This window comes from Eurytemora carolleeae, unplaced genomic scaffold (assembly GCF_000591075.1).
Source record: "Eurytemora carolleeae unplaced genomic scaffold, Eaff_2.0 scaffold812, whole genome shotgun sequence".
NCBI lineage: Eukaryota > Metazoa > Arthropoda > Copepoda > Calanoida > Temoridae > Eurytemora > Eurytemora carolleeae.
The window spans coordinates 31,864-44,506 of NW_019396704.1; positions in this window are offsets into that span (position 1 = coordinate 31,864).

The window sequence follows — 12,643 nt, forward strand, 5'->3', positions numbered from 1 at the left end:
AAGATTATTAAAAAATATCAAATTTTCAAAAGAAAAAAATCTGAATCCAAATAGCAAAAATACTGATGAAAGAAAGCGGGGGTGCAGGTTGAGATGGAGGCTGAATTATGTATAGAAAAGTAGTAGTATACACACTGCCCAATTATGTTTATTGTGTTATGTGTATTTAATGAGAATGGGAAATAATATCCATCTCGCCCCCCCTTACCCCCCTCCCCCAATGTCATCCACCCCCATACCTTGGGCTAGAGCAACATTTTTTAAGGATTTTTTACAAATGATTGTTAGTTCATGGCTTGATCAAAATAATAAAAAATAAAATGATATCCTTTTAGGAAAATTAAGTGCACTTTTTTTTTGAAATGTTATTTCATTTTGTTCTGAATAAATCTGATCGAAAAAAGATAAAATAAACAACACCCGTCTTTATTTTTTAAATTCGGTGATTATGATGGACCAATGATGATGATGAGTAATTAAAGTAAATGTTAGTTCCACATTTTATTGAAAGAACTAGAACTAGTTTCTGCGTAACAACAATGATACAAATTGTAAACAATAACATAACACAAATAATAAACAAACATCTTGGATCTATCTGGCGTTAGAATGAAATTAAACAATTAAAGATATCTACACACAATCAGAGGCGCAACTGTAGTATTTATAAAGGGAGAGGGGCAGGATAAAATTTCGTAGAATTTCTCGAGACTATGTCTTTGATTCAGTTCCCCAAAAAATCCGTAAAATTGGTGAACAAGTCCTCAGAATTTCTCAGGAATTTCCGGAGAAATATTCCGGAAATATGCTTAGGAAAAATTCCAGAGAAATTTTCAGAAATTTCCAGAGAAATATTCCAGAAAATTTGTCATGAATTTCTTGGGAAAAATTCCGGAGAAAATCTCAGAAATTTCTAGAAACTAATTCTCAAAACTCTGAAACCTTCAAAATCTCTCAAATTGGGGACCAATTCCGGAGAATTTCTCAAGAATTTCCGAGGAATCAGTCACAAGAACTTGTTTTCGAAAAATTCCCCGGAAATTCCTCAAAGCAAGTCACCAAAACTGGAGAACTTGGAGAAATTCCTCACTTTTGTTATCTGGGATAATCAGATTCCATGGAAGTGAGACAATGAGCCTTTCCGAAGTCCGAACTCCGTTAATAAATATGGTTTCCAGTGCTTCGCACTGATTTTGAATTTCACAATTAGGTAATGGTATAGTGAGAAATCCTGGGGAAATTTGCTTAATCCATCCGTCTTTGGGTTGTCATGGCAGAATTCCCAGGTTCAGAAATTTCAGATTTACTTTTCGTTGGACATAACCAACAATATATCGAAACCCTTGCCTTCCACTTAAAGGGAGTGTTCGCGAAAAATGAAATGGGGTATAGGCTTAATGCGATAAAAAAGCGCTTTTGATCGCTACGAATCTTACTTCTATCTGTTGCGTCTATAAGGAGAAAATTGTTAAAGACGTCTAATACCGAAGAAATTGAGAAAATTGCAACATACGTAAAACAATCAATTTAATTTCAAACAAATCATTCAGATATTACAACCTATAGTGATCGATTATCTTTCGCCACATTTGTAAATAGTTTATATTTTATAATATTTTTTAGCTAATTTGTTTTGAATTTGATTATTTCTCTTGTCGCTTGCGAAACTACCTAAGAATGTCTATTGGTTGGAATATCTAAATGATTTGTTTGAAATTAAATTGATTTTTTACGGTCTAAGTCGTATGTTGCAATTTCCTAAATTTGTATGGACGCTACGTTCTTCGGTATGAGACGTCTTTAACAATTTTCTCCTTACAGACACAACGGATAGAAGTAAGATTAGTATCGATCAAAAGCGCTTTTTTATCGCATTAAGCCTATACCCCCTTTCATTTTTCGGGAACACTCCCTTTAACGTCTGAAACATTAACATTAACATACCTCTTTACCAAGCTAGGGAGAATATTACTGGATCAAATTCTTGAACTTCTTGAACAGGATCAGCTTCTATAGATTTGCGGCAAATTCGGTAGAGATAAAATTCAATGATCAGTGTTCAGTAGTCTCAACAAGTTATTCTGCTAGTTCAATTTGCAAATCTACGTCATCTAGAAAATTAGAGATTAAAATGGAAATTCAGGGTACAGTGGATGCTCAGGGTACAGTGGATACTGAGGGTACAGTGGATACTGAGGGTACAGTGGATAATCAGGGTACAGTGGATGCTCAGGGTACAGTGGATACTGAGGGTACAGTGGATGCTCAGGTTACAGTGGATGCTCAGGGTACAGTGGATACTGAGGGTACAGTGGATAATCAGGGTACAGTGGATGCTCAGGGTACAGTGGATGCTCAGGGTACAGTGGATAATCAGGGTACAGTGGATAATCAGGGTACAGTGGATGCTCAGGGTACAGTGGATGCTCAGGGTACAGTGGATGCTCAGGGTACAGTGGATACTGAGGGTACAGTGGATGCTCAGGGTACAGTGGATAATCAGGTTACAGTGGATGCTCAGGGTGCAGTGGATACTGAGGGTACAGTGGAAAGTCAGAGTGGATGCTCAAGGTACACTACAGTGGATAATCAGGGTACAGTGGATACCTACAAAACTCAAAATTACTTAAATATTTAACTCCATCAAGTTAACAAATATTTTACTTTACAGGGACTGTAAGTGTAATTACTAGTGACCCTTCATGTAAAAATGGCAAGGTCCGATTCCCGATGATACGGCAAAGTGTACAGAAATCCCATCGCCCTCTCCTTGATTCTATAATATCTATTGCTATACATTACCAATTTTAAATAATTATGATATCATGATTCATTTAATTGCTTTTATTGATAATTTTTTAAATTGTAACATCTTAAAATTGAAATTTGTCTTTAAACATGAAAGAAAAGTGAAGTCTTATTCGACTTCACTTCTCCTATATAGTAGCAGGGCGACCCAACAAACATTGGCATTTTTTTGTGAACAAAGATTGTGTGTAGTTTACTGAAAAAGTAGGATTTTCTGAATGTTTTTTGTCATTTATGTGACATTTAGAAATAATAAACTTATTTTACCGGAATTAATAGACCTAAGAATTTCAAGACAAATTTATTAAGCCGGCTTTTATTTCCATGGTTTTCAGACACCCTTCAGTCGTAAAATATAGGTAAAATATACTATGTGTTTCAGCAAACAACATATAAACTGGATCAATCATGGATATAGGGTTCCCTTTTTAATTTCTTACATTCCTATTCATTACTATATTTATGGCGACTATTTATTACTATATTTATGAGAACTATTTATTGGTAATCATTACTATTCATTACTATTTTTCACTATATATTATTTGTCGTTGCCTTTTAAAACATCATTTAAGAAAACTTGTTTTACATTATCATTTATCCCCTTTCTATTACTATTCAATACAATCTTTTTTCCTCTATTACTATTTATTTCTCTTGATTAATATTAAATATATTTTTACTATGTCATCCTATTACTCGTTAGTTCCAGATAACGCCGCTAGAGGTCTCTATTCACGAAACCTTGATTAGATTACTAAGCCCAAAAATTGCTTTCGAGTGGTCAATAAAATCTTAAGAAACGTCCTCTAAAACACCAATTTTATCAAGTTACAAGTTTGGTAAAATTGAAACGAACTTAGAATTGATCTGCTTTTAAATCCAACAGGTTGAAAATAACAAGTTTATCCCCGTTTGACCAATCATGCTGCTATGAGTGGTAATGTGCACACCTCTAAGGTCTGGGCTGAGTGGTGAAGCATTACCATGAATGAATTCATAAGAAGTTCATCATTAATAAAATTTTGTTGACTTAAGCGGCCCTTTCTACACCCGTCTGTAGGAGAGTCCAAATATTTGAAGCTGGCTTTGTCAGCTCATCAACTGAAGAATATAAATGGTATGCACACTGCTATTGTCTATATTAGCATTTTTAATTTGTCTTATTGTGTATTTATTACATGTTTATAGGAAATGCCCTACTCATATAAACGCTTTTAAACAAGTATCAATCCAGGTTCATCACAAATACCATAGTCAATATCAATCCCAATACTGCTCAGCCTGTAATCTCGGGTGTCTGTCTTACAAGATAGAAATCAATCAGGAACTCAAGGTTCACACAAATACTTTACTCAATATCAATCCAGATACAACTCAGCCAGTATTCTCAACGTAATTCCTTATCTTTATCTATCTTTCAAGAAAGTGATTCAGGAGAATTACTCTAAAACGGTAATCAAAGACTAGTATTATCACAACTGAGGTTTATTAATTAGATTTCCAGGTTACAAATTAAGTTAATAGACATAATTACAAGTTTTGTGTTGTTATATATCAACGTAGATAAGGTAATCACAATACAGGTTTGACATAGTTATTTAAGGACATAGCTTTGTTAGGTTAATCACAATACAAGTTATGCATAGCAATTTATTTACATACAATGTACAAGATAATTTATCTAGATCTGTGTTTTGAAATTAGGCATTTGATCTATTCCCATTTTTTTACTTAAGTACATTTCCGATTGTTGCGCACACTCCATATAAAGCCTATTTGTCATGCCTGGATCCTGAGTATAGCTTCAGTAAGGCCTTAACGAGGGAGGGAGTCCAGAGTTCCTCAAATAGTAATCACCGCCACCCAAATCTGTTTTGCAGCAAACACGCTCCTCAATTGGTAATCTCCACCACCTCAAATAGTGATCACCCCAAAAAAGCATAAAATTAAATCGTTTATTTCTTAGAAATAAGACCATATTGACCTCTTTTAATGGCCCTATGGTGTACAATATTGTTTTAAGCTTTCTTTATTGCTCCTTAGTTTCGAAAATAAATCAATAAATATGCCACACTAAGTGCTAGAAATATATTACGTTTTTTAGTTCCAAGTTTCACTTTAAGAATGTTTGCGGCATTTTCCTCTGAATGTTGTATTAAACTCCTTATATAGAAATTCCAGAAATTACCGCTAGGGCTCTCTGTATCCTAAGTACAACCTCAGATAGATTTCTTACTTTACAATTCAATTTAATGAATAAGAAAATCTACGTAAACAAAAATTTGCAATAAATAATCGGATTTTCTGAAAAAATATGCCTATGCGTTATTTTAGCAATAAACCTTTTCCGGAAACTTGTTGGAAATGAATATACTTCTTACGAACCCAAAAATTGTTTATGCAGCTATGAATGTTAGTGTTGACTCCGCGCATGTCCGGGCTGCGTGGTGATGCATTAACATGAGAGAATTATACAATTCTTCATATGTTAAATTTTATAGCTAAGCCCCGACAATCCTACGCCCGACCGTAGGAAGGTCTTAATATTTGAAGCTGGTTAAAACCAACCAGCTGCAAAAAAGGCGTTTATTTAAGAGACATTGTATACATATATATATGTATATATATATATATATAATATAAAACAGTTGCTGTCAACATAAGTATATGATTGATTTTATGTTCTCTGCTATAAATATATGTGGGTGGAGTTAGAAATGTTCCAACTCCACCCACATATATTTATAGCAGAGAACATAAAATCAATCATAGATTTTAGCCCGGAACACAACATTTGAAACAGAGCATATATTTATAGCAGAGAACAAAAACCAATATATATATATATATATTTGTATATGCAATTATTTTTACAGATTGTAGCTACAATAAAATCAATTTTTTGCTAGAATAAAACACACACACACACACATATATAAATATTTACATATATTTATAAGTTGTGTGTTCGATTCTAGCAAAAAATTGATTTTTTTATAGTTTCAATCTGTAAATTAATTGCTAGTTGTGACGTCCATAATTTTGCTGCAGAAACAAAGATATAAAATAGCATAACATTCAACTGAATAGACAAATACATATATTTTCCTCATAGGTTTGAATACCCTATTGGACATCTTTTTTATAGTTTTCGTTAGTGAGTGATTGATTAGGAAACTAGTTACTACTTTCTCCACTAGATGTCTCACTCTCATAATGAACAGAGCTGGGCTCCAGGCTTTATCTTTACTTTCACTCTCTTCCGTATCTTTCATACACATTTGAAATGAAAAACGGTAGAAATATGATTTTTAAAGGATTTACATTTTTTCGTGATTAAAATCATTAAGGTTTCTGGTGACAACGTTACTATAGTCTATACATGGTACATTATTAAACTATGCTATTAATGCCTATATCAGTGGGTTGAGATAGGATCGAGGACTAGCTCAACAGCTGATATGGATCTAGGCAAAGTGAGCCCCAGACCTTCTTATAATAGGCGTGCACTCTGAGCTAGTAGTAGTTCCTCGATACTACACTACTAGCTATATCTTTGAAGCTATACTAGATATAGCAATCAGTTGTAGTTCCTCGAAACTACACCAGAAGCTATGTCTTTGTAGCTATATACTAGATGATAAAACAATCAGTTGTAGTTCCACGATATAGATATACTAGATAAAGCAATTATCGAATTAAATTATACTTTAAACATATGATATTTTACAGGAGATGATATATAAAAGTGTGTACATTTTGTATTTGAAATAGAAAGATGTTTTCATACAATAAACTTCAATTGTCTTTGATGCTTAAATCTGCAAGTTACTTTAATCGCGAAATTATAATGGAAAATAAATTTATCATGTTTACTTTTTACGAATAATCTAAATTTCTTTGTTACAAACTTAGTCTCATCCTTTTTCCTCTGATATTGGTGATATCTTTGTAAATGTATAAATCCACCCTGGATGAATGTCCCTTAACTTTAAGGATTAAGATTTAAGAATGTTCTTATAGTGATTGCCAATAAACTTGATCTGTCCCTCTGAGTCTATAGTTAAAAAAGGCGGAATTTTAAAGACTTGGAATGTTTTCTTAGAAATTTTGAAAATGAGGCGGAAAGGAATTGAATCCTTGCCACAAATTCTGATTTTCTAATCCCTATATCTTTTGAACCCTATGTCTTAAACCTTTAATATTTCAAACTTATATCATTTGATCTAACAGAAGTCATAGTTTGAAATGTCAAATGTCCACAACATTGGACTGCAAAGATAAAGGAATTAGAAAATCAGAGTTTGTGACAAAGACTCAATTCCTTTTACAAATCAATGAACAATGAGCGAAGTATTAAAATCTCAAAAAAATCATAAGTTCCTTCTTTTCCAGGTTCTTTGTGACTATAAAAAATATTAGAAGCTAATTGAATTTTCCTAGATTTAGCAAATTAGCATATCATCGTTTAGATCCTGAGTGACCACACTATTCTCCTCTATTCCAACTAAATTACTGGGAATTTTACTTTATTGTCCCGGCTTGTTGTGGGCTAGTCGGGACAATAAAACCGAAAACTACTAGTTTCCGGATTTTATAAATGTGGTCTACCATTTGTTAACTTTTAAAATTGACTGAAATATAATTAAATTTGTCCAGATTCTAGTTAATTAAAAATCAAAAAAACTGTTAAAATGTTTCATATCTCGGTCAATTTGGAAGATACAAAGACCACATTATGGAAAACAAAAGACGTGCAATCTTTTTTGATGCACTTTATGCCATTTATCCACTATCGGAAATTGAAGACAATATTCAAGTCGTCTTTCAATTCCCATGTTTATTGGGACACCTTGTATAAAAAATTATATTAATATGGATCTTACTTTTTTCTTTCGAAATCTATTTATATATATACCTTTATTTGTATCTTAATTTATAATAGATTATAGATAAAATAGTATCATCATATATATATATTAAGTAATATCATCTCTGTTTGTCTGTTTGTATGTCCGATCACAACTCAGGAACCTGGTAACCGATTTGCCTCAAATTTTGATTTGGGAACTCTGTGAAATCACAGGAATGTTCTTATAGCTAAGTTTAAAAGTTCTTAGTTGATTATGTTGACTCTTATTAAGAAAACTTTGTTTCAAGGCAAAGTCGGGCTCCCAAGCTGACAGTAAATATAAGCTAATTCTAGTAAGACATGCAGAAAGCGCCTGATTTTTTTTACATCTAGCTTGGGAACCCTGAATATTTCAAACCAAGCTATACAAGAATATTCCCGTGGTTCTTCCGAGCTCCCCGCTTAAAATTTGAGGCAAATTGGTCAAGGGGTTCTCCGACACACAAAAAAAACAGACAAACAGAGACTATACTATTTTCTAGATGTATACAATATACATACATGTATACATACAACCTTGAAGAAATCTTGAGATATTTCCTTAAACATAGTTTTAGATGTATCTGCCCAGTCTCATCTTTAGACCACATCGTTTACAATGCTCATCATCAGCAAGTTATCTGTACAGGAAACTTTCATCAACCTTCGAAACTGGGTTTTAATTTCGTTTTACAATCATAAATTTATTCAAATCAACCGGTTCATCTGCAACATTTATGATATGCAGTAAAACTGTTAAAAAAGATAAATGAAAAACATAAGTTTTAAAGTTGCATTTATTTTCTGTTTATTATAAAGGACACTAACCATAATCTCTAATGTTTATAATGTAAAATCCTTATAGTGTAAACCTATCTATATAAATTTGGCTTGTCTGTTTGTTTGTATCCAATAAACGTCAAAACGGCTAAACCGATCGGGTCCAAATTTTTTTGCGGGACATCACGTGACCACAGGGAAGGTTTATGAATGATAAAATTTTTAAAAAAGTGTTTTAACGGTTTTTAATTTTGTAAAAAAAATTAAATTCTTGAAAATCCGCGATTTTTTCTTTTTAAATCCGCAAAATTTTGTTCTTCTTTGTTTCAAAATGTAAATAAAAAGAAAATGTTCACAATTTAAGTAGAAGATGGACGCGAAGCGCCCTAAAAGCCTAGTATTCTAAACTTGAGTATTTGATCGAACATCGAATTTATAGATTAAAATATTAAAGATCTACGACGTCACATAGATTTAAGGTTTAGAAAAAAGTTAATGGAGCGAGGTATTTTCTAATTGATAATTAATGGTTTATGGATCCATACATAAAATCAATTTGTGTTTCTTAAACCTGAGGCCAAATTTAATGAATTTGAGCCGCAGCTTAAATTTAAGCCGCGGCTCAAATATGATTGGTTCCACTTAAAATTGTATTAAACTTTTCAAGATTTAAGCCGCCGCTCAATTAAAACCGGTTCTTTTAGGATTTGAGACGCGGCTTCAATTCATTAAATTCGGCCTCTGGTTTCTAAAACGCCTACAGTTTCATCTTTATGTTTATGTAACAAAAATACACGCTAAACCTCAAACAATAAAAAATGTTTATTTTCAGTTTCATCTTTTTGTCTATGTAAGAATTTACGGACGAATACAATTTGGCACTTTTCTAAACAAAAATGTTAACCGATCCTTTAAGCACGTGTTTCTATAATAAAAAGCAAAACAAAAATTTAAATTTTTTTTCTTACTTTTAAATTTATACAGCGCATCACTTTTTAATAAATAACAATTCACTAGTGTACGAAAAAGTATATTTTTTTAAATTAGATATGCGTACCAAAATCCGTCTTGAAACATTGAATTCAAAAATGTTAAAATCTTAAAAATTGGTTAAAAATGGAATGTATTTTAGGGAAAAATATGACTTTTTCCAGAGTCATTCAAAAACAATAGTTTTCTTTGGCCTAGATCAACCAATTTTCACAATTTCAAAAATCCAACAACTGGGCAGTATTCAGTGGTTTAAGGCGGAACACCCATATCGACATGTTTAGAAAAAATTGAAAAATGGGCCTTCCTTAGTGATTGTTGATTTTAAAAAAGTGCTTGCGCTAAATATTTTTTAAAAATCCAAAAATAATTCATAACGGTTTTTTGTAAGTTTAATTGAACAATTTTCGCTGCGTGTTGGTAATTTTTGAAAAAATTTCATATTGTCCCAGGATTACTTTTACCCAATACTTTTTCTCTGTATTTATACTTTCCACTTGATCTCTTCTAAGTATGTGAATTTCCTCAAATTTTTCCCTTTTTCTCTGCTTATTTCCTTTCCTTTTCCTTTCAACATTTTTCTGCAATGCTCTTTTGCTCTTTACTTTTACTTTCCTTTATACTTGCTGTTCACGTTTCATTTGGTACTTTGCCTTTCCTTTATACTTGCTCTTCACGTTTCATTTGGTACTTTGCCTTTCCTTTATACTTGCTCTTCACGTTTCATTTGGTACTTTGCTTTTCCTTTTTACTTGCTCTTCACGTTTCATTTGGTACTTTGCCTTTCATTTTTACTTGCTCTTCACGTTTCATTTGGTACTTTGCCTTTCCTTTATACTTGCTCTTCACGTTTCATTTGGTACTTTGCCTTTCCTTTTTACTTGCTCTTCACGTTTCATTTGGTACTTTGCCTTTCATTTTTACTTGCTCTTCACGTTTCATTTGGTACTTTGCCTTTCCTTTATACTTGCTCTTCACGTTTCATTTGGTACTTTGCCTTTCCTTTCTAATTGCTCTTCATGTTTCATTTGGAACTTTGCTTTTGTAGTATTCTTTTTAAACGTTCATCTATATCTAAATTTGTTTTGTCTGTCTGTTTGTCTGTTTGTCTGTTTGTTTGTATCCAATAAACGTCAAAACGGCTGAACCGATCGGGCCCAAATTTTTTTTGGGACCTCATGTGACCCCAGGGAAGGTTTATGAATGATCAAAATTTTAAAAATTTTTGTTTAAAAGTTTTTTATTTTTGAAAAATTTTAAAAATGCGCAAAAAAATATTCTGAAATCCGCAAACTTTTTTTGTTTTTGTTTTATACTGTACAACAGGGGTTCAAAATCCCATCAGAGGGATTCATATAATCATCTATGGGGTTCACAATCATATTAGATATTCAGATATTCATCCCGGAGTCTATACTTGGGGTTATTATAAAAATTAATGAGAGATTGTTGTATTCATTTACAATTTTTAAGTTGATTACTTCAGATTTACAATTTCTTTATTCCCACATAGGATAAGACTTCGGAGACGATTGTACGATTGAAACTTCTCTTTTTGCGAAATCATTACATTTCAAGGCCACAATCAAGGAAAAAGAGTTTTAACTTTCAAGTCGTCTTAATAGTTAATATTCACGCAACCTCCAACCATAGATTTCACTATTCAATTCATGTTTATGACGTATGATTGATTATTTCTTTATGTATTCTTTAATTCTATTAAGCTGACGTCTGGTTTACCCAAAATAGTTTGGGGGTGCCTATTATGGACCATCACCCTTTATTTCCTTATTGTGGCATAAATCTAAAACTTTTGAACAGCCCTTTAGCTCTACTGTAAAAATCTCCCAACAAATATGCAAATTTCCAAAATTTCAAATATTTATTTCAATATCAGTTGTGTTACAACACTGGGTTTAAAATAATGATGAGAAATTAGAGTTTGTGGGGAGTGTTCAGTTCCTTAGTCTTTGTATTATGATAAAGGTTTTAATAGTGCCTATTTCAAAATGTGGTTTACATTTTTACTGTAAACCAAATTACAAAAGATCGAGTGGAAGAGATATTAAATTTCTAGTTAATTTCTAGTGTTGTTTATTGAAAGAGATAAAAGCAAGACACGAAATTATTATCTCTCTATTTTGAATGTACGAAAAAGCAAATGAATTTTTATTTTCTATTGAGCGATTATTGTTTTAACTTTGATACTTGTTTAACCAGTTATAAAATAAATCTAAAATATAGATAGATAGATAAATAGATAAATATGTTTAATTATCATTTCAAATTTTTACTTATAGTTAAGCTTTTTAAACAAATATCTAGCTCAGAACTATGGACAATGATGGTTTTGTCATTTGATTATCATTTTTGTGCAACAATAACGTAGAAAAGTGTTTTTTAGTTTTTTTGGAAAAAAGTTGTTCTTTTTCAAATGTTTGAACAGTCCCTATAATGAACAAATCAAGGTTGCAGCATGAAGTTTGCAAGAATAGAAAAATGCAGATTCTTCTTTTCTTTGTCAAAGACTGGGAGAGGGGGGGGGATGGGCGTAGAATGGGGGGGGAATTCCAGGACAGTTTTGTTCAAAAATACGTTGCACAAATAAAATGGTAGGGGGAACTGAGGGTATCCCCCAAGCTAAGATATAGTATGTAAGTGAAGACTGTCTCAAGGGGGGGGGGGTAGGAAGGAGGTTCGGGCAGGAGAAGACATGGTAGGGGCAGGATAAAGCTAAAGAAAGGGGAGAGTGAAGGTTGAAAATAAGGAGTAGGAAGGAGAGGGAGAAGGTAGGGAAGGAGAAGACATGGTAGGGGCAGAATAAATGCAAAGAAAGGGGAGGGTGAAGGTTGCAGATAAGGAGTAGGGAGGAGAGGGAGAAGGCAGGGAAGGGGAAGGCAGGGAAAGGGGAGTAGGAAGGTAGAGGAGGGGGAAGAAAAAGGTATAAGGGGGAGGGGAAGAGCGCTGAGGGAAAAGCAAGGGGGGAGGAGAAAAGAATGTTTGGTGCACCAATCATCATTCTCGGATGATGAATTACAATTTCATGAGACACCCATATGTATACATATATATACATTATTCAAGCAATCTTTATTTCAATAAATCTAGTATAGTGGTTTTCTGAGTCAACCTTCTTTGAACAACCCATGTTTAAAAGACATTCAAATTTTA